This window comes from Puma concolor, chromosome A1, assembly GCF_028749965.1.
Source record: "Puma concolor isolate L17-30 chromosome A1, mPumCon1.1.hap2, whole genome shotgun sequence".
Lineage (NCBI taxonomy): Eukaryota > Metazoa > Chordata > Mammalia > Carnivora > Felidae > Puma > Puma concolor.
This window is the reverse complement of record NC_141667.1, coordinates 223,879,349-223,902,236: the sequence shown is the minus strand read 5'-3', so window position 1 is coordinate 223,902,236 and position 22,888 is coordinate 223,879,349. Positions and strand designations below refer to the sequence as shown.

Below are 22,888 nucleotides of genomic sequence, written 5' to 3'. Positions count from 1 at the left end.
AAAATTATACCTCATTGACATTCATTTATGAAAGAATTGCTGCTCTGTTCCCAGGTAACAGGTTACTTATTTGTGGTTCTTGCTTCACTAGTTCAGCTCAAGCCTGGTTCACTCTGTGGAACATCAGTCTTTCCTATGGGACAGGGTGAGGAGGAGGACAGCGTGTGATGTGAGACAGACATTGTTTATGCTGTCCTTGCACTCAGGTCTTCAGAAAGCCATTTTTCTCAAGGAATGGGACCCTTCGGCAAAAACCATAGACTCCCTTAATCTGAGAAAAGAGGGAAAGCAGATGTCAACCTCCTCATCAATAGTGACTCCGCGGGTCTCCGCGGGGTGTTGTCCTCCGGTGCATTTAAGGCAGACACCCCCTTGTCTCTAAGTCCTTGCTACTGAAAAGTGGCCCTCAGATGAGCATCGCATGGTGGACCGTGAGGAATGCAGACTCTCGGGCCCCTCCAGTTCCCACTCTCCCATTCCCCCCGCCCCGCACACCAAATGAATTAGGATCTCCACGTTCACAAGATCCCCTGGGAATTCATTTGCACTATTTAAAGAGCGCTGCTCCGAGACACTATTTTGTCTGGATTCTCATTATCCCGGGGATCTGTACAACGTCAGAAACATCAGGTCAGTTTGGTGCAGACAAAAACAAAAACAATGCAACTGGTTGCTGAGCATTATGGAAGCCAGGCAATTTCCTCTCCACGTTTTACTTTTCGAGACCCTGCTACCTTCCTCTTTCTCATGTCCCGGGTGGGAAAACCCCGGGTGAACACAGTCCCACTCACCCAGTGCTGGCCCAGGACATGGAGTTCCTGCCTTGAGCCGCAGTTGGTTCTGGAATGAAGCTTTATCCCTGTGCTGGCTCCAGGGGCCTGGGATGATCTGACCCTGGTAGTTTGCTCTCTCGGCACCGAAATCCTTGGCTCATACTCCTGAATTGGTTCCGGCCTCTGTCATCCTCAGCTGGGGATTGTTTGCTGCCCTCAGAAATTGCATTTTTTTAAATCTTGCCCACCTGGTCCTGAGGTCACCTACTTCCTATTGTTACCTGTCTAAACTTAGGGTTGTGGAGTGGACTTCTACCCCATAGGTGGCAGCCTCCAACCCTCCTTAGCATGGCTTGTGGTTATGAAAAGGAAGTCACACCAAAATGCAGCTGTGCTTAGCACCCAGGTGTTGTTAAGAAACATTGGTTTATAACAGCAAATCTCAGGCTTGACTACACATTACAATGCCCTGAGGAGATTCAAATTTTCCAGTGCCAAGGGTCCCATCCCAGATCAGTATTAGTTACAAAAAACTCCCAGTGATTCTATCACACGGCCGGAGTTAGGAAACGCCAGTTGAGAGAATCTTCCCTGACCCAGCCATGGCCAACACACTCCATCCTCTATGCTCGAGTAACAATTTGCTTCTTATACTCTACTTAGTCTTTGTCTCCCCACCACCGGAGCACTGAGAAAATTGTGAATGAAGGGCAAAGAGCACCTGTATGTCTCAATGGACGGGGAGTAGAAGGGAGGGGAGGGGGAAGAAGAACGCCCCTGCATTACCAGTCGTATTGCCAAGACCGTGCAAGGGATGGAGACTCAAGCGGCCACCCGACTTCGTCCAGTTTACGGTGCACAACCAGTGCAGAAGCCTCACAGAACAGGAGAAAAACGTAACCGGCTAATCACAACCACTTGCAAACCTTGAAGAAAGGCAGACAAAGACGAGGGAAGCGATTCAGCATGATACAGAAGGTGTTTTCCTACTCGCAAATATTCCAAGAGAGAAAAATGCCCCTAAACCGTCTGTGTCCATAGATGGTAGTTCTAACCTGTCCCGAGCATCCTCAAGTCGTGGAGGTAAAGCAGAGAGGGCCCCAGACGCCCCGGGCCGGCCCCTGTCCATGATTACAAAGAGAAGAAGGCAGTCCCAGCACCGCCCACACCAGGGCTCCTAGCCTGGTATCACCACTGGGTGGGGGTGGGCGGTCTGAGCCTGTGGCAGCACCAAGTCAGAGCACCTGCTTCGGGTGAGGGGGATGCCGGGACACTTGGACATGCTTCCTCTGCCTACCATTTCTTTCACGGGCCAGGAATTCAGAGCGACCGCCCCAGGGTGCTCGGTTGGCTAAGTGTCCCCCTCAGACCAGCAGACGAGCTGCACCTGGGAACTTGTTAGACATGCAAATGCCCTGGGCGAGGGCCCCACCCCAGACTTACTGAATCAGAAACTTGAGAGTGGGGCCCAGAGAGCTGTGGCTTCAGAAGCGCCCCAGGTGATCCCGATGACACTCAAGTGGGAGCCCCACTGCTTTGTTTTGCACTTACTTAGAGCTCGCTTCTGTGTCTCTTCGGTCAGCTGGTCTGGTAAGAGGGGGTGACGCTGAAAAGGCCTGTTCTTCCCTTGGGCTGCCTGCACCCCGGGCCTGCTGGGGTTCCTGACCAGGGCTTCGGCAGCCCCCTTTCTGAACCTCGGCGCCTCTGTTTTCCAGGTTCCCGGCTGTGGTTCCTGATCTCTGAAGTCTGGTTCCATGGGCATAATCTTTGCCCGCTGAACCTGAGGGAACTGCCTTGTCAGTTTCCCTCCCAGGCTCGGGGCCCTGCTCCTCCACCCCGTCCTCCCCACTCTGCTTCCTTCTCTCATAGCAGTTGAGGCTTAACCTCATCCTGTAAGCAACAGAGACCCCGGGTCTGTTTGCCCCCTCCGGACCTGCTACATTGAGTTAGTATCAAATATGCTGCTATCAAATACTTCTGAATGAAAGAATTAAGCAGTTTTTAGTTTCCAAAATTCTTCTCCCCATATTATCTCATCAGATCATTGTGACAGTCAAAGACAGAGCTCAAGGGTTAACCATATTTAACAGTCAACAACACCGGGGCCAACCCAGGTTATAGGACAGTCAGCAGTAGAGCAAAGTCTGGAATTCAAGTCTCTTAAATCCTGATACAGTAGCCCGTTCCCCTGAGCGGCATTTTCTGCACTCTTCATCTAGCCAGTGGTATTTCCCACTCTCCCCGTAGCACATCATTAACATTTCCTGCAAGGCCCAGATTTGAAATCAACACTCACTTCCCGCAGGTACTGGTTTAAACTGGACAAACTGCAGACGATGTCCTTTACCTTGTTGCACAGGTACACATCAAAAGATTTAGTAGAAGACGGGAGACTGGATGTTGGGCCGTGCAGAGAAGGTCGCGTGCACCTGCGGTGATTGGTTCATGGGGTCAAATGAGTCTCTGGCGATTGACAGAGTTGATTAATGGGTTGGGGGATCCTGCAGTGGTTGAGACATCACGTGATTTTTAACTCGCCCCTCTTACTAGTTTGCATTTGCCCCTCATGTCTTAGGAACATCAAGAATAAAGTTGGAGTGGGAGAGAGCCAAAGCATAAGAGACTCTTAAAAACTCAGGACAAACTGAGGGTTGATGGGGGGTGGGAGGGAGGGGAGGGTGGGTGATGGGTATTGAGGAGGGCACGGATGAGCACTGGGTGTTGTATGGAAACCAAATAAATTTCATATATGGAAAAAAAAGAATAAAGTTGGGCATTTGAGAGCTAATGGGATTCCCTTTAGAACCTCTGCTGCAAGCTCCAGCTTCTGAAGGCCAGCGCGTTGCCTGGAGGGAAAGCACCTGTCTGCTAGCCCGAGTCTGCCCAGGGGTTGGGGGTAAAGGCCCTGAGCCGGGGCACCCGCAGCATGTGGTGGGAGGTTGGACGGCCCACTCACCCGTCCGATTCTGAACCGATGCCTCGGCCTCTCGATGCAAGTCCTGTGCCTGGCTGCTTCGACTGCAGCGTTGAAACCCAACAGGTGCCTATTGTCGCAGCCTTCCCCACCGGACCCCCACCTTCACCACATCCCTGCCTATGCTTGCTGCCCTGTGTGGACCTCTGAGTTCCAACCTTGTCCAGCCTGTGGAGAGGGCAGACCACAGCCATACCCTGAATCCCATCCGTACGTCTGTGCCTCCTCACAAGACATCCAAATTCTCAGTTGTTATGAGACAGCCCTGTACTTTCCTGAGCAAATGACAGTGAAGAGGATGGCAATGAGAGGATGGAAGAAAAAAATAGAAAAAAGAAATGAGCGTCTAAAACATAGCTTTTAACGAGCGCTAACTATGTGCTAAGCACTCTGCTACATACTCAGCACACAGTAGCACGCTCAACCCTGGCAACAATCTTACATCATGGTGACACTGCCCCAATTTAACAGATGACAAAACTGGACCGCAACCAGAATGTGGTTCTGGACCTACGCTCGTAACCACCTTGTTAAGCCCCTTCCCCCACAGGCACTGGGTTCTGTGCTCTTAGTCATAGCTCACTCCTTCATTTTGGCCTCAAGAAGTGGTACTTGGTTGGTCAACCCCCATCGTTGCCATATGTGATGTTTTTACCAACAGCACACTCTGTGATGCTGGGTAGCTTCGATATAATCCCTTGAAACATTGAAAAATTAAATTGACTAACTAGGCCAGGTAATTTCAACTCACATGACCTGGGAAGACACTGAACTTGGGTCTTGACCCTGGCCATATGACCTTGAACAGGACAGGCATCTCTAAATGCCATCTAGCATTCTATACCTCTATAGTGCTGTTCAAAATCAAATGAGCTATTGACGTAGGTAGGGGTGCTCTAAAAACTGGAAGGTACAACCAAAAATAAAAATTATTATGTCAAAAAGTGGTTCATCTCTTTTTTTTCCCCTGAATTCACTACCTAAGAGTCAGGGAGGGAGACAACATCTTTTATGGCTGGGTTCATTCCAACAACAATCCTTTCCGCAAACATCCATTAAGGTCTTAACATGAGCCAGGCACTTTTATAGGTATTTTTTTTCAGAGACAAGAGACAAGACATTTATGGCCAAGTTACTTCTCTACTTCTGCATCTTCTCATATTTTGGCAGGTATCACACCTGCCGTGGACCAAACACCTACAGCTGGACCTGGATGGATAGGTCAGTTAATTGAGATTCAGACACCATGGTTTGATTCTACAAGCACCAAACTGTCCTCATCTTACCTTGGCATCTTGCCACATGCACATCTGGGTGGCCTGTGGGGCAAGGTCAAGTTGCTTTTTCATGGAGGCCATTTTGTCACATGGATTCCCCACAAGAGTGTGTGGGTGAATCACTGCAGATCCATCATTGTATAACAAACAGCTCAAAATGCCTGCCCCGTGGAGCATGAGTCAGGTTCAGTGTAGACTTATAGGCAGTCTCCTTTCCAGCTTTCTACTTTTTTCCGTCTAGCTTCTCTTCCTGACTTTGTTTTGCCTTTAGCTTTTTTTGTGTTTTACTCTGTACTGATATTTTGATACTTTTGTCTAAATGCCCTGGCTAAGAAAGAGACAGTGCTGTTTTTGAGAAATGCATTCAATATAAACATGATAGACTGAGTATTTCTCAATTTCTTTTAAGAAAGCAGACATCAGAAACTTATTTTTAACAGATAATCTTTATTGAGATGTAATGCCAATACTTTACAATTCACCCACTCGAAGTATGCAATTCGATGGTTTTTAGTATGTTCACAGAGTTACAAAACCATCACCAGAATCAACACTGGAATATGCGTATCACCGCAAAAAGAAACTCCATACCCATTAGTGGTCACACTCCAGGCCCCCTAGGCCTCCCAGCCCTGGGCAACCAATGAACCACTTTCTGTCTGTATAGATTTGCCTGTTCCAGATACTCCATATGAATGTTATCATCCAGTATGTGATCTTTGTGATTGCCTTCTTTCACTTAGTGTAATGTTTTCAAGGTTCATCCATGTTGCAGTTCCCGGAAACTTTTGCCTCTCCTCAGTCAGGAACTCAGACTTATGTTCTTTCTTCTCATGGAGACTTGGATTGTCTTTGCCTCACTTGGGGCGATAATAACAAATAACAATAAAAGTATCCTTTAGTGGGTGCTTGTACACATACTGTCTCGTCCTCACTGCAACTTAGAAGGGAGTGATGGTCACTATTTTCCAAGTTAAGAAACCAAGAAAAGTCACAGTGCTTGATAAGTGATAGAGCTAACACTGTAACTCAGGTCTCTGAGTCCAACTCTGCCTCCTCTCTCCCACATAGTAGGTCTGTCTTGGAAGATGAGGTCATAGTCATCTGCAGCAGCATCATAAACGCCTTTATCGTGTTTCTCAGCAGCTCAGTGCTGGCCTACGGCTGTGGCTTTGATGCGTGCCAGAGGACGAGTAGAGAAAAGCTCCTTCAACACGAGATACCCTCAGACAGCCTAGACAGGAAATGAGGCAGGATGCATGGAGGTCAGGACTGCGGGACTCCAGAATCCAAAAGACCTGGCTTCAAATTCCAGATCTTCCAACTTTTAGTTGGGTGCGCTTTGAGCAGTTACTTTCTCATTTCTTATTCTCCCACATGGAAAATGGGGAGGATGGTTCCTACCTTGTAGAGTTATTAAGGGAATGAAACAAATAAGATGAGGGCTTAGCACAGTGCCTAGCACCGAGTAAGTAATCAAGAATATTTGCTACCATTAAGGAATATAGTCATTGATATTATAAAAGTGACGTATGGTGACAGATGGGAGCTACACTTGTGATGAGCACAGCACAATGTATACACTTGTCAAATCACTATGTGTACACTTGGAACTAATGTAACATTGTGTGTCACCTATACTCAGAAAAAAAAGGGTATTTGCCATTGTCGATTACTATTATGGCATCAGACAAAGAGGGAATGCCATTTCATCAGTCATCCTTGGAAGCACATCTTCATGGTCTCTACCTACACACATACACCAGTGGAGTTTGGCAAGTAAAACCCTCACTGGCCTTCTGTTATCGTGTCTGAGGTAACTACTAGAAGGGGAAAGAGTTCAAATGCAAAATGGAATAAAGAAGAAGTAAGGCCTATTCCACTGGGCAAGAGAACAGCCCAAGAAACTCAACAGCCTCCACAGAGCCCTGAACGACAAGGGAGAGAGGGATGAGTCAAGAGGGAGAGAGGCAGCCATGCTGTCATGGTTTTTCTGGAGAGTCAGCCTTCAGAAAGTTCACTGAATCTTGCAAAAACATGACTACCGTAGTAGGAAAACTTGCCAAATTATGCAATTTGGAGCCAAATGCTCTTTTCCGTCTCCCCCCACCCTCCCCACCAACCCCATGATGTTCAGCTTCTGGCTATGCCAAAAGCAGTTACTGGCAAGGAAATCATTAAAAAAAATTTTGGCATAAGGCAAAAGGCAGGGAAATAGAAAAAGAACCCCAGAGGAGTTTCCCCCTAACCTTTTATTAAAATTATTTTCTGGATTTGGCAAAATGGCATTAATCAAAATACATAATTCAAAATGAAACTCATTTCAAAGCTTTTAACTAGGGGAATAACTTTTTGGAAAAGCCTTAAATAAAAAAAATCTGTCCTACAGATACATGCTCACACACAAGGACAAAAATGTACAAGGACATTTAGTGTAGCATTTTTTAATACAGATCCTCCTGGATTTACAACGGAGTTACGCCTATCACGAGTCAAAAATGCATCTAACACACATCTAACACCAAACATCACAGTTTAGCCTCACTGACCTCAAACGTGCTCAGAACACTTACATTAGCTATAGTTGGGCAAAATCACTTAACACAAAGCCCATTTTATATAATAAAGTGTTGAATATCACATGCAATTGATTGACTATTATACTCAAAGTATGAAAACAGAACGGCCATATGGATACAGAGTGGTTGTTAGCCTATCGGCTGTTCACCCTTGTGATCATGTGGCCGTCTGGGGGCTGCGGCCGCTACCCAGAGTCACATGGGAGGGTCCCACTGCATATTGCTAGCCCAGGAAAACATCAAAATGCAAGATTCAAAGATTCAGTTTCTACTGAATGGGTATCTCTTTCTCACCATCATAAAGTCAAAAAATCGTAAGCCAGAACCATCATAGGTCGGGGACCTTCTATAATCATGAGAAACAACTGGAAAGTCCCAAAACAGGACAATGGTTAAGCAAACCATGGTATCAGCATCTGACAGAATACCCCAGAATTCTTAAAATTGGTGGACACTCTCCAAGGGCAGAGGTTCTATCTGTTTTGTTCACCGCTGTATTCCGACTGCCTGCAGTAGTGTTGAACTTTGTAGAGTTCAAATGTCTGTCAGTTACCTCACTGAGTGAATGTTTGTGAAATGCATTTGTAATAAACAGTTCCATACACATGTCCACATATGTATACGTACGCCTCTGTGTATATATACGTATGTGGTGAGTCTATGTTGTACACATGTAAGACTTGTTGACATTGTGACAACTGTCAAACACAGGCAGGAAGACAGGGATGTTGACACCAGAGGAGGCTGTCCTGGACAAAGCACTCTTCTGACTTTCCTGTGACTCCTGTACTCTCGTCCTCTTACCTTTTCTTTTACCTTTCAAGTGGGCTGAATTTCCCTCCACTTTTTTTCCATAGTAATAGTTCTTCATGAGCACTCTAGTGTTTGTAAAATGTAAGAAGTTAATTGATAAAGATACGAGGCTACTTAAATATTTTAAGCTAGCGGTGATGGAGGGTAGCTGCTGTCTTGGCCTCAGAATCTATTGTGCTAAGACAATTTTGATCCGTAGTAGGTAAATATTTACATATAATAATGTTTCAATAACTAAGCCATCCGATGGGCTCAGAAAACGGTCCAGTTCAACTAAGATGCGAGACAAGCTTTCCCTCATAGTTCACATAACTTAAGTGGATGTGGCGGCACAAATTTATCGGAGTGAGTGCTATCGCCAGTGGATGAACTTTCGATACAAAACAAATCCATGCGAGTGTTGTCAATCATAACTTCTTGATGGACAAAAAACTATTTCTAAGATAAAATTTGAATGAAACAGCTACAGTTTATGCAAGCCACAGCAGAGACGTGCAGAAGATATTGAAAACCTTTGTCCTGGAAGCATTTTGTCTTGGTGACCTGTTGTTACCTTTTCCCTGTTTGCAGTTTCACTAATTCCTTAGCCAGAGCCGAGATCTCAAAAGTACCCAACCCAACGTGTTATGCAAACTTTAGAATGAAAATAAAATGAGGCGTTCAGCCTGGCATACATTCCACACTCCCTGCACATCCACATGTGTGCACGCGCACACACACACGCACACACACCCCTTCCCAGGAAAGACTACGATGCTACCAGGCCAAGGGGTTGGGAGCCATTTCTATCCTCCGCGTGGTTTCACGGGTTTGACTTGATGATGGACATTTAAGATGGAAATTGGCTATCTCCCTGCAGCCCACTGAACACTGCAAAAAGCATGGGGAGCTTCTGCCTCTGAATGTGGCTCTTACCCTCATCGAAGCCTCCGTCCTCACAGTACAGTCTTTGGACCTTCCATTGCAATCACTTTTTATGAATCCGGGCTAAATAACAGATCCTCCATAACATGGTTCAACAAGTGTCTTTGAAAAAATGCAAAACCCTTGCCTTGTTCCCTAAGGTTGGGCTCTTGCCTACTATCCTGTTTCACGGCATGCCTCACTGCCTCTTGCAAGCCTCCAAGTTTTTCCCTGCCACATGGCCTCCACTCTTGCTGTTTGGGAATGTGCTTCCCTCGGCTACTTTCATCACTTAATTTCTCTTTTAATTTTTAAAATTCATTCATTCATTTACTTTGAGAGAGAGAGAGCACGCGAGCTGGGGAAGGGCAGGGACAGAGGGAGAGAGAGGATCCCAAGCAGGCTCCACGCTGTCAGCGCAGAGCCCCGCACAGGGCTCCGTCCCATGAACTGTGAGATCCTGACCTGAGCCGAAATCCAGAGTCAGATGCTTAACCGACGGAGACACCCAGGTGCCCCTGCCTTCTATTTCAAATGACACATCCCCTGAGAGGTCATCCCACTACCACTGCATCTACCCCCCATCAGATTCTAACACATCAATCTTTTTTTTCTTGGCACATCTAAGTCTTTAAATAGCTTTCCTATTGACTTATTTGGGTATCATTAGTCTTCCTTCACTAAAACTTAAATTTTGTGATGTCAACGACTATGTCTTGCTTACCACTCTATTTCCAGTGCTTAGCACATAGTAGGTATTTAAGAAAGAAGAAAGAAAGAAAGAAAGAAAGAAAGAAAGAAAGAAAGAAAGAAAGAAAGAAGAAAGAAAGAAAGAAAGAAAGAAAGAAAGAAAGAAAGAAAGAAAGAAAGAAAGAAAGAAAGAAAGAGAAAGAAAGAGAATTTCCCCCAATGTTGACACAGTGTGGAGCACACAAAGGCATGGGCTTAGCACTAATAATTTAGAGCACAGAGTACGCACGGTGGTAAATGAGAGAAAACCTCAGAGTCGACACATGGAGACAGAGGCAATTTTGGAAACCGTAAATAATTAGAAGCAGGATTTTTTTTTCAGGCAATAATGAAAAAAGTAGCCCCTCTAAACAAATAATGGATCAATTTAGAGGCAGCTGCACCACAGAAGTTTTATAGCATGTGTTAAGTCCCCAGTCACTGAGCTTCAGTTCCAAAAAAAGGACTCAAATGTTTGGAGAAATATCAGTAAAAGAGGCAGGACCCTTAGCTATGGGCCTATCCATGAGTCTATGAGGACCAGGCCAAAGTCTTCATGGGAGAAAGATCAAGTAGAATCGAGAATTAAACCACAGTTCCTTTGTATTAGGAGATGTTTCTCATCTCTAATATACAAAGGTCAGTGCTTGGTGCTAAGGATCAGGATAGGCTGAGTCTATGGGAAGAGGACAGAGTGACAAGTCAGCCCCACTTAGGGAGGGGCTGGGAAACTGGGACCAAAACAAGGGAGCAGACGTTTGTCATCATGATGATGCAAAAAGTGCATCTGGAGTAGGAAATACAACCTCCCAAGGACACATGGTCCAGTGGTCTCCAACCCGCAACAAGGCATTCTCTAGACCCCACACATAGACACACTTTCCTGCTCTGACACCTTTGAATTTGCTGTTTCCTCTTCTTTGGAATGCCTTCTCCCACTTCTTATCTGGCAAACTCTCACTTGTTATTCAGAAGCCAACTCAAATGTCATCTCTATCGTGAGCTCACATGATGACGCTTCCCATGAGTGCCCCAAATCGAGTTGTGCCCCATGACATTCAGGTCTAGCTCATTGGCCTTGACAGTCCCGTAGTATGTGTTCTGGCACTCAACGATCATGGCACCTGTGCCTCACATGAGTCCTTGTGAGCAAGGGCAGCCGGGAGGATCTTGCCTGGGTCCTGTCTGAGTCCCCACTCTGGGCTCACAGGCTGGCATAGTGAGAAGCCAGAGCTGTCAGACCCACACTGTACTCATACCTTAGTCACTGACCTTCACGGTCAGAACGGACAATACTCACCACCTGATGTGAGGTCCAGGCCAGGCACCCAACATGTGACAGTCTTTTCCATTCTGGGCTCACATGGGTCATCAGCTGGTTTGTGGAAGCTGGCAATGTTGCTAAGTCGGCTACTCTTCCTGCCTGCCTCTGGGGCCCGTCTCTTTGACTCCAAAACAATGTTCTCCACTTCTGAGTGGTGGCCGTGGCCGTCTGCAAGTAGCTTCTCTTGGCCAGTCTGTCATGGAGACACGGGAGCTTACCATGGGAGTAGAACACGACACAGGTCGTGGGGGAACAGGATGTGAGGCTCCCGCTCTGCCAACCCATACCTGGGACTACTAACAACAGACCCAACCAATGGCCAGCAGAGACTCACTGCATCAATGGGGCCACACAGAGGTGGGGGAGAGTAAATAAGCCGGACGATGATAAGACTGAGGTACAAAACTCTTCGAGTTAAAATACTACATAAATATTATGCATACTTCATTAAATATAAACATATTACAATAATCTTGAAATATTGCAAGGTTCTTCTTTCCCTCTGAGTTATGCTCTATGAAATACAGGAATATATGGTAGTCTCACCAAAAGCACACTTGTGTGGTACATATGTGACAGATGTAGTAGATATTTTAGACCTGTGAGGATTACTGCTAGTGGGAAGTCCTTACATTTTACAGTCTCGGAGGTCTGGGTCTAAATCACGGTTCTGCAGCACTAATCATTCCGTATGACCTCAGACAAATCATTCCATCTCTCTGCCTGCGTTGTATCAGCTGTAAACTGAGTTTGTGGACAGGATTGTTAGGAGAATCGAATCAAAGTGATTGGCACCTACCTGGCCTTTCGTAGACATCGGGGATACTGTTTCTCAAATGCACCCTATTGTATTTCCCATGTTGATTCCCAAGCAAGGGTGAAGTTCATTCCACCTAGACCAAAGAAAGTCATAGAATAGCAACATGTAAATTAATCAGCAGAAACCTTCCATCAAGTACGAAAAGAGGGTGATCTGACATTAAGAGGAGCTCTTTCCACCCAGAAGGGAAGCAGGAGGAAGTAGCAAGAGAGGAGAGAACAGGCATGAGTCAGCCCAAGCAGGGTCCCCATTTCTCTTTGTCCATTACCCTTCAAACAAATCTTAAGAGAGGATAGGGAGAGGACATGAGACTCCTAGAAGCTCTCTACAGGTTTGAGAAACTACTGGCACACTCATTGAGGTCAGGGTCCTCCTTCCTTGGGCACTGGCTGGAAAACCCGAAAGCCTTTCACAGAAAGCCTGCGTTGGGATCCAGTGCATCCAGCGTGGCATGGGAGCAGGCAGAGAAGCACAGACAGAAGGAAAGCATACGAGCAGCCTCCCAGAGCCTCGCGTGATGGAGGCAGGTGGAGAGAACGTGATTGAAATTTACCAGCCTCCAGGGACCTCAGCGACACTAAAAAGACCAAAAGGTGAGGAAGAAGACAGGAACAGGAGGCTACAGACCCAGGGACCTCCAGGCAGAGGCAGAGGTGGAGGCCCGGTCCATAGGTGTCCGCGGGAGCCCTCAGCAGGCACACATGCAGGGCGCCCAGTAGCAGCGAGGAGGACACATAGCTCAGGCGAGGCCAGCAAGGACCCAGGGACACCCTTGAGGACTCCTTTCCCCTGCCCGTGCTGTTACACGAGCTTCCCTTAGACGGTGGCAGCATTAGATGAACAGAAAGAGAACCGAAACAGAAAGAAACCCCGAAGGACCAATATTTTCTCAAAATGAACCATGTTAACATAAAAGAGGCTGCTTGAAATCACAGGACCAGAATTGCATTAAATCAGAAAATTAAAACATGCTCTCCCTCCTTCACCCACCCTTCTGCTATCAAGTGAGAAATGAGACCTCCAAAGAAAATAAGAACACGTTCCAACCCTTTGCAGATCTGAGTACTAATGAGCAAGCTTCAATGCCCACTATTTGCTTAATTGCTAGCATTATTACTATCACTCTATATTACTATATTTAGCCATCTTAACCTATAAAGATTGCAGTTTCCAATAGTTCAAACTAATAGATATAAATTGCTATTTTCTACACCAACATGTCTGACGGTAGGACCTCGGGCAGGTCTGAGAGACCCACAGGTTTTGGTGTCCTCTCTGCCCAGAACACTTTTCTCTCTGTGCCCATCCCCACCTCCCACCCTTTTTTCCACCTGGATCACCCAGGTCAGGAATGAGGAAATCAAGCAGTGTGCTTACCAGCTTGCAGTAGTTTCAGACAATTAAAAAGAAGCGCCTTTTAAAAATATATATATAGGAGCGCCTGGGTGGCGCAGTCGGTTAAGCGTCCGACTTCAGCCAGGTCACGATCTTGCGGTCCGTGAGTTCGAGCCCCGCATCAGGCTCTGGGCTGATGGCTCGGAGCCTGGAGCCTGTTTCCGATTCTGTGTCTCCCTCTCTCTCTGCCCCTCCCCCGTTCATGTTCTGTCTCTCTCTGTCCCAAAAATAAAAAAACGTTGAAAAAAAAATTTTTTTTTAAAAATATATATATACAGAAGAGCCTTTCCTAACAATTGTGGTACTTTTAACTAAGAAATAGCTCAGGGTGGAAACTGTTTCAAAATATAAGGCAAGTCACTGCCAGTCCCCCCTGAGGCCAGCATTTCAGTGCTTCCCATTTGATTTTCCACAGGTTTGAGGTTTGTGAAACAGAGTGGACCCTATACCTATAGGCTCTTACTGGACCATAATGGCAAATCCACAGAATATATCTGAACAGATGAGCCTGTGCCCTTCCTAGGCTCTGCATCTCCCTTCAGCTGAGAACAAGCTGGCCTAAGACTCCTTAGCTCCTGAACCCTTGTGACATCTCAGGGTTGGAAGGGGATTTGGCAGTCATGCAGCCACATCTCTGCCCACACACCTCCCTTGAGTAATGACACCGTCTCAGCTTGAGCACCTCCAACAACAAAGAGCTCACATATTCTCCTTCCATTATTTGAGAATGTTCTTCCTTGTGTCAAATCGCAAGGGGACAATGGGCGTCAATTACTAGCATGTGTTTTGGAGCCAGCTATAGGTAAAAGGTCTAATCCTAGCTCTCCGTATTGCTAGCTGCGTGACTGTGGGCAAAGGCCTAAGTTCTTGTGCCTGAATTTATCTTTTCCAAGGGTAAAGGGCAAAGGAGGACATGTGTGTGACTTCCTTCAGAGGGCTGTGGTGAGGACTGATAAAGGAACTCCTTATAGACTATACCAGGTCCTGGAACACAGGATCCACTCAATTATTGCCATGCATCCGTGTGTCACCACTATTTTTGGTGTCGTTCCGCCTTCCAGTTCTGCCTTCTGCCTTCCAGGGTGGCAAAGCACAAATCTAATGACTTCTTCCACTGTAAATAGTTGGAGACCACTGTCATGGGCTTCTGAGTCTAACACACCAGTTCCTTCAGTTGTATTCAGAAATCTTAGAGCTCTGTTCTTTCACCGCCAGTCCTTCCAGAGGGCTCTCCACCCCAGTCTGCCCACCCGGGTCTTGGGCAGGGCAGTTCTCCAGTGAATCAGAGGCTATTTTGTTTGCTCCCCACCTCCTCAGAGTCCACTCCATTTTTCTTTGGGCTTCTCTCACCCGGTCCGTTCCAGTCTCTACTCTACTGTTAGCTAGGATGAGGCACCTCATGCTTGATTGATGGTGTGCATACCTATCCATGGGCACACCTGCGGAGGCGGTGTGGTGTGGACTGCAGCAGGTGCTCAGGAACTGACTTTACTGAGTGGCCAGTAGAAGCCCATAGATGCCTGTGATGCCTGTTTATAGGTTCCCCCTGAATGAAACGGGGTAGATTCTTTTTTTTTTTTTTCAAGGTTTATTTATTTTTGAGAGAGAGACAGAGACAGAGACAGAGTGTGAGAGGGGGAGGGACAGACACATACACACACATACACACACACAGAATCCAAATCAGGCTTAGGCTCTGAGCTGTCAGCACAGAGCCCGACGCAGGGCTCGAACCCACAAACTGCAAGATCATGACCTGAGCCGAAGTCGGACACTTAACCAACTGAGCCACCCCCAGATGCCCCGAAACTGGGTAGATTCTTGAGATAACCTTCCCTTTCATCTTTGGACATGACCTCAGGTTCTGAAGGCAGGGCAAGTTTGTGAACAGCATCTGGGGAAGTTGGGTTCATTCTGGAAGAGGCCCATGACTCCACGAGAAGACCCCAGCCTCTACTTCTGACCTGGGACCACAGAGGGAGCCCAAGAGACCCCAAAACAATGCTCACCACGTAGCCACAGGTGACCTCGGGCAATTTCATGATGAAACCCTTTGCTCTCCCCGTTCTGAGCAGAACAGAAGAGGACTAGCTTTGCACGAGCCAGAGGAGTTGTCCAGGGGCATCATCACACCCCTCCCTGATATTAACGGCACCGTTAAAACGCAGACATATGCAGACATCTCCCTGTATGTATGTGTGTCCAAAGTGAACAAAGCTGTAAGATTTGGTCTCTGACTCAAGGCGATGTATTATTCACTGGAGCACAGTGTTGGTGCCTTTGATGACTGAAATACCAACTGTGACTGTGGTCAAATTTCACCAGGACTGAGGCTTGATTTAAGGAAATCCATCTAGGGCTTGTCTGAGTAAGTCTGCATTTTCCTCCTCCATCTCAGCCCTAAGACAAAGTACAACTGAAGACAGTTCAGCCAAAGCCCATCAGGTGAAGGGGAAACTGGTATAGAATATCTGCCGGTGGTCCAGAAAGCAGACCAGAACTCACAAGAAGATCGTAGGGAAAGTTTTTAGTTAGTCATCCTTTAAGGATTCACTTAAAAAAAAATATGTGGGGGGGAGAGGTAGAAACCCTGAAGGTCTTATGAGATGTAGTCCCTGCCCACCTCCCTGACTTTACCTTGCATGCCCTCCGCATGCTCAGCACACCCAACCATGCTGGCCTTTGTCCTGTGCCTTTAACTCTCCAACTCTCCCCTGCCCCAGGGCCTTTGCAGTTGTCAGTCCCTTTCTAGAATGCTTTCCCCTTACCTCAACTTAACTATCCCCTCCCCAGAAAGACTTTCCTTGACCAGCTTATACCAAGTCACCCTCACTTCCCCGCTTGTCTCTGTTCCTTCATCTGATTCCATTTTTCCACGGCATTTCTGAAACAAGATAATCTGAAATTATCTTGTTTATTTGTTTGTTTATCGTCTGTCTTCCCTGACCAGAACACTATCCCCATGAAAGTGGCAACTTTGTCTCGTACCCCAGTGCCTTGCACATAGAAGGCACTCAATAAATATTAAATGAATGAATAATACTATCACAGTCTTTTAGCATTCTTAATGGGAATGGAAACAAAAAAAAAAACCCTCCATGAATTCCAAGCATGGGGAGAAGAGGAAATAAAGCAGAAAATGGACGAATTGTTAACTGCCACATTAGCTTGAGATTGAAACAACTAGAAAAGCGAAAATCTGAATGCCTAATTATAAAATGCGAGCAAAGGCAGTTTTCAAATAGGAACAGGATTGTGTCCTCAGGAAGCAGATGGAGTATAAAATGCCAAGGAAGGCTACTTCACACCCCCTCAAGACCTGTGCCCAGTTCCTTACTGGAAGGACAACGTGAGTTTTCAGCCCTTCCCAAGAACCCTTCAACCAGAAACACTTCAAACGGGAGTACAAAAGAATCAGAGAATCCTTGCCACGTACAGAAATAAGAACATCTGTTCTCAGCATGAACCCTATTAGCTCCATCATTTGGCTTTCAAGGAAAAAAATGCACAATTATGATACGTGGGCACGATCGGTGGCAAGGTAGGTAAGCAACTGGCACTCAGAGCGGGCTGTGTGCTCAGGGCAAGCGTGGCTGCTGGGGGAGCACCGCACGCCAAGGGACACGAACACGGCAGCAACAACGGCTGGGCTACCTGAAGTCGGCAGCCCCAGCTTCGAGAGGCAGAGGCCACTCTGGGGACTGGAAGAAAGGGAGGAGAGGGGAGAAGGAGGTGGGAGGAAAGAGGAGACGAAGCAGGGAAGGAGGAGAGAAAGGAGGAAGAGGGATGGTGGGGGGTGTGAGAGAGTAGCCGCATAGACCTGAGCCAAACAGGAGGGCACAGGGTGAGTCAGGGGAACAGAGGGAGAGATAGGCTCTCCCTGCCTGGCAGGGGACAGGAGTGGCAACGTCCCCACACTAAACCAAGACGGCCCGTGGTCGGCACCGCAGCCACACCACTTCCCAGGGGTGTGGCTTCAGGCACGTCACCTGACCATTTTGTGCCGTGGTTTTCTCGGTCGGTAAGACGGAGAAGGCATGGACCTACAGCACGGGGTCAAAGTGAGGGTAAGAGAGTTCCTGTGTGTGAAGGCCTCCCAGCAGCACCGGACGCAGAGCGAGCCCTCAGAGAAGGTCTGCTGCCATTAGCGTTAGGATTACTGTCACCATCACCAGCATTTCGTAGGACTGCACTTAGGGCACAGTGAGCTCAGTGCTGGCATTACCCCTGAGTCCCGGAGCACGTGTGTTCGGGTGAAGGGCTGGGCCTCAGCGCTGTCTCTAGAATGTGGGCTCCTCGCCAACTCAGAGGCAGGACTCTGCTACCTCCCTAAGACCCCTCGAGCTCACTGCTGCTCTGGTGAAAACAAGCCAGAAGCGGCGGAGGCTCTAACCATGTCTTGCTTTGTTATGCGGAAGGCCAGGAGCGGACTCTTTTCCTAGGCCCAGTTATTACAGACGGCACTACGCACACCTAAGGAAGCAGGATTGCAATTGGATAGACATGGGTCCAAATCCCAGCTCCACTCTCAAGAGCCGTGAGCTTATTACAGAGACAAATGGCCTCGTGGCTGAGCCAGTGCCCTCTGCTAGAAACCAAGCCCAAGATGCCCCTTGGACTGCATGAAGGACTAAATGGGATCGTGTAGAGACTTCACAGCGTCTGGCACTTGGCAAACAGAAGCTCTTTGCATCACAAAAGACAATGGGGGTGTCCAACTTTGGCTCAGGTCACGCTCTCATGGTCCGGGAGTTTGAACCCCGTGTCGGGCTCTGTGCTGACAGCTGAGAGCCTGGAGCCTGCTTCAGGTTCTGTGTCTCCCTCTCTCTCTGCCCCTCCCCCTCTCGTGCTCTGTCTCTCTCAAAAATAAATAAACATTTAAAAAATTAAAAAAAAAAAAAGACAACATGCTTCCTGTGGAAGCTGAGCCTTGAGGCGATGGGCAAGGAAGACGGGAAGATAAACACAGAGAGGAGACAGGGAGGTGTCCAGCAGACGGCAGACCTGGAAGCAGAGACCAGAGGTGGCGGAGAGGGGACGGAGGCCACAGGCAGTGCCAGAGCAAGGCCAGCTCCAGGGAGACCAAGAATCCCATTCACCCAAGCACCCCGAGAGCCTCTCGGAATGACAGTATGGATGCTCCTGGCAGCCAAATGGAGCTTCAATCAAAGGTTACGTCATGTACAGAATAATCTCTGTAAGAGGCCAGGGATTTATGGACTATCTTTTAAAAGGATTCCTTACCAAGTTGTTCAAGCTTTATAAGGAATGTGTAAAGGGGACTATGTTTCTAACATCCAAAACAAACAAACAAAAAACACAACACACTATGCAGAAAGACTCATATTTTCATATTCAATGGACTCTAATAAAACTGAGGAGTTGTTGTTTATATTGATGCGAGGACTCTCATCTTGGAAGATGCCCTCCTGATGTTTTAGCCACGTGGGTGTTGGCCTACGAAAAGCTGTTTAATCTTGGGCAAGTGGCCTAACTTCTCTGAGCCTCAATTTTTGCACCTGCAAAGGAAATCTAGCAGTAGAACCTACCTCCTGGGTGGCTGTAAAAATTAAATGAGATACTACATGTGAAGAGGTCAGCATGATGCCTAGCACATAGAACTCAATCAATGCGAGCTAATATTATGACTGCTACTTGCATTACTGTTTGGCAATTGTGACAGACAGAGCGCTGCGTTGTGGCTGAAAAGGCCACACAAACCCGACTTCTGGAAATCATCCAAGGAAAGTAGTCAAAACTATCGACTCCTTCCTCTGCCTCTTGTCCTACATACACCGGTTACCGAGACCTCTCAACTCCGCGTTCTAAGAACTTCGGTCCTGCACTCTGCCCTGCCCTCGTCTGGTTTTTTTTCATCTCTCACAGGATCGACCTCAAGCAGCTGCAGGGACTTCCTCACAGGGACCTGTTACGAATCCACTCTTCCATCCCCCACGATGAAGCTGCGTGGTAGCCCATCTTTGAAGTCTTCGTTCATAATGACATTTGATTCGTGCACATTGTTTCGCTCTACTGCATAGTACAACCACATCTGCTTTCATTTAAGAAACTCTTTTAAATCGCTTACCATTTGGTTAAACTGATATTCCCGAAACTTCCCAAAGCTTCTCCAGCAGCCTCCGTAACCAGCGCGCGATAAGGGCTCGGCAAATGGCGTGGTCTTGAACCACGGGTGTAGGAAAAAAAATGCCTAGCTAAAAAAGCTGGGAATTCGTATGCAAACGTGTCAAGAATTGGCAAATGAGGATGGTGAGGTTATGGCTGTATTTTTGTCCCAGTCTCCCAAGTATAGGGACAAATATTTTCTCTGATCTCGATCATGAAAACGTAATGCTGAGACACAAAGGTGCGTGCGACCCTTGCCTAGACACCACAGGGCAGAGGATCCCTTGGTTGCTGCCTGTGAGCACTGTTTGCAAAGCCCTTGCGGTGTTGGATCAGTGGTTCTTCCCTGGGAAAGAACAGGTCCCCGAAGTGCGACACATCACGTGCCACCCAACTGTAAGGCCTCCAAGAACAATGGCCTCTCAAGTCAGAAGAAGACGCAAGCCCGCCTGCCCCAGGATACAGCAAGAGCCACACCCCACGTCCCCCACCTGAGCCGAAGGCGATGAGCGCAGGACGCCCCGTGGCCCTGGCCTGCCCGCTGGACACCTACCAGAACTTGTGCTCTCCCTGGCTTCCGCCTCAGTCACCGAAGGGAGCCCACCACGACCAACGTACTCGGCGCAATGGACTGGCTCATCAGTGATTCTCTGGCAGTTTCCAAAGACAAAATAGTATTCCCAGGACTTGCGGCCAAGAAGCGGCTTATCCCGTATCCCTTCTCGGCCGCAGGTGAGGAAAGAGAGCGTCAGGTCGGTGGGGTCCAATGCCGCAAGCCGCGATTTATTGGCTCCTAGCGATCACGGCTTCAGCTTAGTGACATCTGTAAGCCGAACATCCTCACCAAGTGTGTGTTTCATTCAACTGTTCGCCCTCCGGGTGCCGCGGGCTGGGTTGGCTTCCTGCTCGAAGCTGACAGCTCGTGCCGCCTCCCCCAGCCGCCAAGAGGCCTCCGCATCAGCCACTCGCAGGCACCAGTGGCACAGCCTGATCCGCAGCTGGCTTCTGCAGCCCCTCACCAGCAGGTAACAGCGCCCCGCAAACCTTAGTCACCACTCCCCTCCTCAGACCCCCACTGGCTAAAGGAAGATGTTGTCCCTTTTCTGTGAAGCATCGATTTCCTCTTTTTTCAGTTTTGTTTCCTGCTTGCATTAAAAGCCAACAAGGCAGATGGATGAGGAAAACAGCCTGGCAGACGGAGAGGATCCATCCCGGGGGCTCACTCCAGACAGCCAGCGGTGGGGCCGGGCCCCGTGCAGACAACTGTGTGGCCTCGGCCCAAGCCCCTGGCACCTGGAAGCCAGCGACGCGTGGTGCACGTGGTGAGGCCCAGGTCCCAGCTGCCAGGAGCCATGGCTTTGAATGCAAGAGACACAAGATCCTCTGAATTCTGGTAGGCCCTTTTCAGGACCGAGGACCACCGGACCACCGGATTCTTCTTCAGGTCTCCACAATGAACAAAAAGAAAAGAAAAAAAAAAAAAACAAGCAATCCAGAAAAAAAGGTTGATTTAGGGGGAAGGCGCTGGAGTTACGTGGGTAGACATGGATTTATATTCGGTTCTTGCACTAACTAGCTGAGAGGTCCTGGGAAAGTTGCTTGACCTCTCTGAGCTTTAGTTTTCTCATCTGAAAAAAAGGGATAACTTTACAAATCTCATAGAATTTATGATAAGAACTAAATGAGACAATTCATGTAAACTCATCATATCTGATACCTAGCAGGTGCTTAATAAATGTTAGGTGTCATTAGTATTTTGTCATCATTTCAAACTTTTGAGTCAAGAAATGCACAAGGACAGGCCATATTTCAGATCACTTTTGTTGCCTCCCAACTTTTGCCTTATGCAATGACTTGCATGCAAAGAGCCCTTATCCCTTCCCCATCTTCCCTCCCCCACTCCCAACCCAATATCCCCATCCCCACCCTTGGTTCCCACAGCTGTCTGTACTAAGCTTAGAGAACATGTATGTCCTTGTCTTTTGTTCTTCCCCAGACAGCTTCTGAAGGGCCGGGGCTGTGCTCTTCCTAGCTCAGCAGCACCTTGAATGCCCGGGATACTGCTTCCCACATACTAGGTCCTCAATACAGTGCATGCCGAGCGGAATTCTGGCCTTCGCTCCGGCAACTCGAAACGTGACCTATTGATTTCACAGGCTGAGATCTTTGAAGGTTTTCAAAGTCTCAGAACCACTTCCCAGTCAGAGAAGTTCAAAGAATGAATTTATCGACCGGCTTACTCTGCTCTCAAAAGTCATTTACACTTCAGTCAGGAGAAGCCAGGGGAAAGGCTGTTCACTGGGGAGCTTTTGCCTCTTCACAGACTGTCTGATATTGGAGGAGAGGATCTTACCTCGGCCTGCACTTTGGAACATATGAACACCGTGAGCGTAAAACTAGCCCTTCCTATGGGCACGTGGTCTACTCAATTCTTGCTCCCTACAGCAAGGGACCATGTGGCACCAGAACAGCAAAGCTGGCCTGCACCATTGACTTCCATGCGGAAAAGCTTAGTGCCCCATCCTGGGGCCTCAGTCTCCCTTCTATACTGACGTTTGGAATACTGGTATAACCTGGAAGCCAAAACTTGCAAAGCTTAAGCCGGTATTTCTAGGGAGGCCTCAATCCCTACACTCGCTGCCTCTTTCCAGATTCTCTTTTTCCTTATGGAGCTAGTCATAATTTTAAAGTGGAATTGGTGATTCCTGAATGATAAGTAATACTATTAATGTCAACGAATGATGGTGCAAAGTCCTAAGACCCGCGCGTGCATGTATATGCACACGTGCGCGCGTGCGCGCACACACACACACACACACACACACACACACACAAAACAAATAAGAGTTAAGGAAACCCTGTAGGCAGCACATTAATTGAGAAAGCCACATTATGTACAGGCTTTTTGAAAGAAGCCATTTACTGCACAGACCTAAAATTCCATGGCCTGTTTGGGGCTTCCAGATCGGATCCACATGACAGCACTGTTGTGCCAAACCAGCCAGAAGATAGGGAGATGAGAGAGTCATAGGTCAGAACCCATAGAGACAGAAATAGAAAATGCTAGAACGCCCACTTCTAGATTCTGATGGCATTGGTGACGGGCAGCCCACTGCAGACAGAGAAGCTGTCAATCACTTGTTGCTAAATGGGGAGGATCCAGCTCCCCCACCTT

The 22,888-nt window shown here is 47.7% G+C and overlaps 2 long non-coding RNA genes across 5 annotated transcripts in view; one reads left to right on the top strand and one right to left on the bottom strand.

Annotated features, from left to right (window-relative positions):
• Positions 1–22,888, bottom strand: part of LOC147584801 (uncharacterized) — a 349,116-nt gene that overhangs the window by 56,965 nt on the left and 269,263 nt on the right. For all 4 annotated transcript variants that reach the window (XR_015253535.1, XR_015253538.1, XR_015253537.1 and 1 more), the window contains 2 exons: positions 20,267–21,341; positions 11,349–11,565 (listed from right to left, as the gene is read on the bottom strand). This is a non-coding gene — a long non-coding RNA (uncharacterized LOC147584801). The remainder of the gene's footprint in view (positions 1–11,348; positions 11,566–20,266; positions 21,342–22,888) is intronic.
• Positions 1,988–3,380, top strand: LOC147584804 (uncharacterized). The gene is made up of 2 exons (XR_015253539.1): positions 1,988–2,363; positions 3,079–3,380. It is a non-coding gene; the product is annotated as an uncharacterized LOC147584804 (long non-coding RNA).